The sequence below is a fragment of the Eretmochelys imbricata genome, chromosome 14 (genome assembly GCF_965152235.1).
Source record: "Eretmochelys imbricata isolate rEreImb1 chromosome 14, rEreImb1.hap1, whole genome shotgun sequence".
NCBI classification, from domain to species: domain Eukaryota; kingdom Metazoa; phylum Chordata; order Testudines; family Cheloniidae; genus Eretmochelys; species Eretmochelys imbricata.
In genome coordinates, this window is record NC_135585.1 from 30,963,872 (window position 1) to 30,970,738 (window position 6,867).

Below are 6,867 nucleotides of genomic sequence, written 5' to 3' on the forward strand. Positions count from 1 at the left end.
CCATAAACAGCCTCATGTACTGTAGCACACCCATAAATGTATGAACCCTCCAGCCTATAATGCCCCATCCGTTCCCGTCTGGTCCTGGCTCCTAGGTCCTCTCCTTGGCTCTGGCTGGGCTTGGCATGCTAGCGACTAGAGCAGGGGACTGGCCCATGGCGTTCCCGGGTTCTGTTTTGGTTCCTGGAGGCAAATGTGGCCTAGTGGGTTGAGTCGGGGGGACTGGGACTCAGGACTTCTGGCTTCTACTGTGTTAAAAGTATCACAGAGAAACCAAGACAAGAAACTGATGTAAACACGCTGAGCATAGCAGGAGTCACCCGTCAGTCTTATGGGGCCCCAGGAGGTCAGAGTCTTTCCAACGCTTCCACCAGCCCAGAAGGTCCTGTCCGTCGATGGGTCCGAGTCAGTTCAAGCTCATCCTTTCAGAGCAAAAGTCCTTTCTTTGTTTCCTCGTTTCTGGAAAAGCCAGCTTGACCCAATGTGTGCGAATCCCCGTGAGGGCGTGGAACTTCTGTTGAGCGGATCAGTCTGCGGTGGGGTGTCTACACTGCATTGTAAACCCAGGCTTGTGGACTCGGTGTTTCCAAGCCCGTGCTTGAGTGTCCACGCTGCATTGGAAGCCTGGGTTTACAATGCTGGGTCTGGGTTAGCTGTGCTAACATGTCTATACTGCACTGTGCAGACCTTCTGACTCGGGTCTGCGGCTTGACCCGCGTCCACACTGCACAATGACAGGGCTTGGACCCGAGTCTCAGTGGGAGTCGGGCTCTGACCCATCCCCCGAGCAGCATCCTAGGACCCTGGGACCCTGAGTGCTTCCTGCGCTGAGTCAGACTGACCTGTGTGCACGCAGAAGGGGGCCTTGGGCTCAGACATGAGTCAGAACCCGGGCATAGGGTGCAGTGTAGACATAGATGGTGAGTTGCTTTGCTTTACTCACTCCTCCCCTGGTATTTTTGGTTCCTGGAGGAGCTGGTATAGCCCTTTCCCATGGATTTATGTAAAATTCCTGGCCCACAATGATACATAAACTTAATACAGTGTGGTCCTCAAAATATTGATGGGGTGCGATATCGAAGACTGGCCTGCAGAGAGCATCCCAGTGATGCCCTGGATTGGGGAACATGGGTGCTGAGTTCGATTCTCAGCTCTGTCACTGAATCATAGCGTGATCTTGGGTAAGTCTCTTCATTGCTTTGTGCCTCAGTTTCCCCTTTGAAAAATAGGGATGAGGATGATATTCCCACTTCCAGTTGTGCTATGAGGATAACTCGAAAAATACTTGGGAGTCAGACATGACAGTGCTGGGTGCGGTATAATACCTAGGGTAGATACATGATGGGTAACATCTTGGTCAGTTACTGCAGCAGAAATAGTTCTGAGCAAGAAACTTCACTTATCAAATGTATATTTCACACCTCCTCTTGGAATAAATCCTTTAATCTTTGAGTCAGCGAGAGTAAACCTAGACCATCCCTGACAGGTGTTTGTCCAACCTGGTTTTAAAAACCTCCAGTGACGGGGATTTCACAACCTCCCTTGGAAGCCTGGTCCAGAGCTCGATTACCCTGAGAGAGAGAGAGAGAGAGTTTTCCTAATATCCAACCTGAATCTCCCTTGCTGCAGATTAAGCCCATTGCTGCTTCTCCTCCCTTCAGTGGCAATGGAGAAAAATGGATCACCGTCCTCTTCAGAACAGCCCTTCGCTTATTGGAAGCCTGTTGTCGGGTCCCCCTCAGTCTTCTGGTCTCAAGGCTAAACATGCCCAGTATTTTAACCTTTCCTCACAGGTCAGGTTTTCTAACTCTCTGGTCATTTTTGTTGCTCTCCTCTGGACTCTCTCCAGTGTGTCCACATCTTTCCTTAAGTGTGGTGCCAAGAACCGGACACAGTACCCCAGCTACGGCCTCGCCAGGGCTGAGCAGAGCAAGACAGTTACCTCCCGCGTCTTACGTACGACCCTCCTGTTAATACAGCCCAGAATGCGACCAGTGCTAGGGCCTGTGTTACACACGAGGGAAGATGAGATGGTCCCATAGTTTCCAAGGCCAGAAGAGACCAGGGAGTCATCCCCTCCCGTCCAGTCCCTATAATGCTGCTTCCCTCTCATTCCTTATCCTTTGCTGCCCTCTGACGACTGCAAGAAGCAACCAGAATTTCATGGAGATCTGCTGTATTGTCCATCTTTTCTCTTTACCGGTTCACTTCCAAATGCTTCCCATTTGTCAGTCAAAACTCCTAAGCAGCAAGGGCTGGTTGGGGTGCTTGGACTGTGGGTGGGATCGCAGCGCCCCAGGCACCCGCTGAGATTTGCCTTTGTATTAAGTCACCAGCAGGGAACACACGTAGGCCCCAATGCTGGTGAGACAGGGCCAATGGGAGGTTGGCCTTTGATCTCAGTGAGGACAGGTTTTGCCCTCACTATCTATCTAGGTAGGTAAATGCCTCTGAGCACGGTCGTGTCTGAGCACACACAGGGATGAGATGAGTCCAGTGGAGCTACAGCCGGGTCACACCACCTGGGGATCTGCCCAGCGACTCAAATGGAGCGACGACTGATTGTGGGCCAGATCCTCAGCTGGAGCCAGAGTTTAAGGTTGATATTTTCCAATCCTGACAAGGTGATTTGGACACACAATTCCCATCACATTTAGTTTGAAAACATCAACCTAAGCGTCATGCTTAGTGCCACACAGGGAGTCTGGGGCAAAGCCAGGAACTGAGCTTGGAGTTCCGAGGGCCAGTCCAATGCCTCCAACACACGCTCAGCCGTCACCACCACGCTGGGGTCCGTGGGTGAGGGTCTCTGGCCTGTTCTATGCCCAGAACAGACTATATCACAGGGGTCCCTTCCGGCCTAGGAAGAGCTGGGAACCTATGAGTCTCCTGGCGAAACTGATCCGTGGCTGTTCAAAAGAATCGTTTAGCAAGAAGTGTCCTGCTCCTCAATGAAAATTGCAACCTCTGCTTCTCCCAAATGAACAGCTTTAGGAAGATGATTTGTGGCCAACATTTTCAAATTTGGGGACCTAAAATTAATAATAATAATTAGGCTGGAATTAGGCACCTAAATCCAACTGAATTTCAATGGGATTTGGACATCTAGCTTCTATAAAGCTGCTTTCAAAGTGCCAAACTTCGCTCTCATCTGGCACAACCATAGACCTCAGCCCCATCTGGCGAAACTGAAGCACAGAGAGGAGATGGGTCACACTTTCCAAAGCATCTAATCCTAGTATCCAGAGGGACAGGTTTTTAAAGGTATTTAGGTGCTTTGTGGAATTTTCACAAGTGCTTAAAGAAGTTAGATGCCTAACTCCCCTAGAAATGAAGAAAAATTGGGCATCCAGATCCCTTCGGCAGTTTGAAAATCTTCGCCTTAACGTCTCTGTTTTAGTCTGGGTGTGTTTTTCAGGATTGCTGGGCAGCCCTGGCTCCCAGAGAGGTCACTGAGAAATGCAGGTGCCCAACACACCTACAAGTCTGGCCACTTTGATTAGTAAGGATTTTTGCTGGCTAACTTTAGGCACCTGAGTTTAAAAACTTTTGCTGAGATGACTTGGTTGAGGTCGCAAAGAAAGTCAGGGCCAGCTCCGATATTAAAGCTGAGGTCTCTGGATCCCCATCACGTGCTCCAAACTATTCTTATGAATTATTCTTCTCCAGACTTACACCAGTGAGACCAAGGTTAGAAACTGACCTCTGGAGACAAATCAGGGTCTCAGGTACCCCAATGCATTAGCCCCACTTAAGTCACGGAAGGTGAATTCTGATTCACACTATGAATACCCAGAACTATAACAGAAGTTTAACATTTTTGGTGATATATTGTATGTGTATATGTGAGGAAGGGGGAATTTTTGGTAATATTTTTACGACCTCGCTATGTGCCTCGGTTTCCCCTCTATGGCACGTGGTTACCCAGTGCGGGGAAAAGGACTCCGTGTGTTTTCAGGAAAGGCTAAAAGACAGAGGAGTGTGCCTGTCAGCTCCATGTCTGGGTGGCATGAAGAGTCGTTAAGGAACTGGTTGAAAGTGACCCAGATGAACAAGGGGGCCAGCGAGACAATGCCAGGGCTGCCTGGATTTCCCCCCTTCTCGCAGGGAAGCTGAGCCAAGACACCCACCTGCCAGCTGGAGAACGGAGGACTGGGAAGGGGTGAGCTGGGGGTTCAGAGGTGACTTCCGGACGCTCTCTCTCCTGGGAACTGACTACAGAGGTTCGACAGACACAGCCTGGACATGGGGTTCACTGCGGCTGGGCGGGGCCCCGGGCTGACCGGAACGGACGACGTTTTCACCTTCATTTCTCTGTGCTAACCTAAGAGCTTCCAAGGCTGTGTCCACATGACTAATAAACCCGGCTGTTTTGCACACACTACCCGAGTGTCACCGCGAATCCTGGGGGAGGCGCCCGGGTCCCTGCACAGTGGACACGTCTCTCTCAGGAGTCTGGCTCCACTGGACAGAACTCACGGGATGAAGCAGGGGGGCTGGAGCCCCAGAGGGTCAGTCCAGGAAGTGGTGAGACCACGTGACCTCCCCTGAAGGGAGAGAGACCTTTTGGGGGTCTGGCCCATCGAAGGGGATCCACCAAGGGACTGTTCCAAAGCTGGGGGCGCAGCACGGATCCTTTGGATCAGGGACAGTATGTGTGTGAGGGTGTTCCCCCTGCCGGAGGCTGTGGGATCTCCTGTGTATTTGTGTGTGTGTGTTTTGTTGTTGTCCCCTGCTGGAGGGAATGAGACCTGCTCAGTGTGTGGGTGCAGGTGCGTGCATCCCTGCTGTCCTCTTCTCTCGCTCGGGTGTAGGGGGATGTGCGTATTTCCCTTCTGCGCCCTCTCGGAAGGAAGGACACTTGTTCTGTGAGAGTGGGTGGGTGAGGGGGGAGAAGTGCAAGCTGCTTTGTGATGCCTGGAGACAGCTCAGTTCTGGCCTGGGCCTGGCCTGGCAGGGGCTGCCGGAGCTCAGAACTCCACAGAAATACCAGAGCTCTGAGGACGCAGGGCCTGGGCCAGGCTCCTTCTCCTGCGTGCTGCAGACAGGGCAGGAGCAGTGCAGGAGGGGAGCTGCCGGTCACAACTGTGGTGCATTGACTGAGCTCTGGTGGGGGGTGGACTTGGATCGCAGAGGGTCAGGACGGATGGGAACTGTCAGCGCTGTGTGTTTGGGGCAGGGCAGCAATGACAGCTCCTTGCTGTGATGTATGGGCAGCGTCAGGACGGGCACAACAGGGGTATTGTCAGTCAGGGCTGAGATCCCTCAGCAGAGCTGTCAGGGAGTCAGGGCTGGGACCGCAGGGGGCTGCGGGTCGGGATGGAGGGGCAGCAGCACAGCTGTGTGTGTGTGAGCCCAGAGATGGAACGGGGTGGCGGTGAAGGGGCTGTGGGTTAGGACCGAGGACATCGGCAGAGGTAGGGGTTGCAGGCAGGACAGCAATGCCCGTCAGTCACGGAGGCCTAGAAACCCGGAATTGCCTTTTGCTCAATGCCCCTGGGCTGTGACGCCTTTGCTAACGTCGTGGGAAACTGAGGTTTGTTTACATGTCTGTTTCACTGTAGCCCACCCCATCACATTCCCTCACTACCTGAGGGTCTGATGGAATTTATGAAGGGAGAGATCACCTGTCACGGGCACTGGGAATGAACGGCTTGACTCCTTTGGCTTTACCCATCGGGGCTATCTGCATAGAAACAGACTCGTCCCTTCCTTTGTCTAACTTTAATCAATGCCTCTGAGTTTCTGTTCTAATCAGCCCCACGAGACTGCCACCGAGACTGGCATTTCCCGGCAGTGTTGCCATTCTAATGGCGCGCGGCGGGACCCATTAAAGCAACGAGTAATTTTGTTTCTGCTGCTGGCCCCTAATTCCTCGAGAGGGTTGTCAGCTCGCCAGGCCGGGCCCAGCCCTGTGCTGGCCTGAGCCCTTCTCCGAGTGCTCATTAAGACATGCAAAGTTGTACTGACCAGTGTGTCCTCCTGTCGGTCTCCATACACTCACAGACACTGCAAGGCTCATTGGAGAGAGTTCTTTTTAGAAGGAGCTTTGCTAACAGGAATGGTTTTAATGAGCACAGAATGAAGCAGCCTTTTGGGTTGGTTTGTTTTTCTGTTTGTTTTTTTAAATATTTTTGTCCTAAGCAGAGCATCAGTGAAATTAATGTGTTTCAAATGAAATGGATCCAGGCTGTACAGCAGGTCACCATTGCCTCCTGCAGCACCCCTTGCAGCTGAGGGGGGCTTTGCTGGGTGCTGCCTCTGTCTTCCCCCCGGAGATCACGTTGACTTTAAGGCTAGTAGGGACCATCATGATCATCTGGTCTGCCCTCCTGCACATCGCAGGCCACAAAACCTCACCCACTCCTGGAATAGACCCCCAACCTCTGGCTGAGTTACTGAAGTCCTCAAATCTTGATTTAAAGACCTCAAGTGACAGACAATCCACCATTTACACTAGTTCAAGCCAGCAAGTGACCCCTGCCCCGCACTGCAGAGGAAGGCAAAAACCCCCCAGGCTCTCTGCCAGTCTGACCTTGGGAAAACCCCCCCAAAAACCTGCATGTTCCCACGTCAACTTTTGAATTAATCACACATGTATCTCTGTTAGTTAACGTCCATTCACCTTCGTTCATAGCACTGTCAGGGTGCTCACGGCAAGAGAATCTCTCCTGTCTCATGTCAAGGAGAATAAACACATGCAAAAAAAATAAAAACAAAAAAAACAAACCCAAACATTGACATAATATCCCCTCTATTAAGGTTGGATTTTAAAGGGGCTTTGAGAGGGAGATAGAGGCCCAGCTCCCCTGGAATTTCAGCTGGCCCCTGTGAGCCCCTTTGACAATCCTGGGCTCTATCATTTTC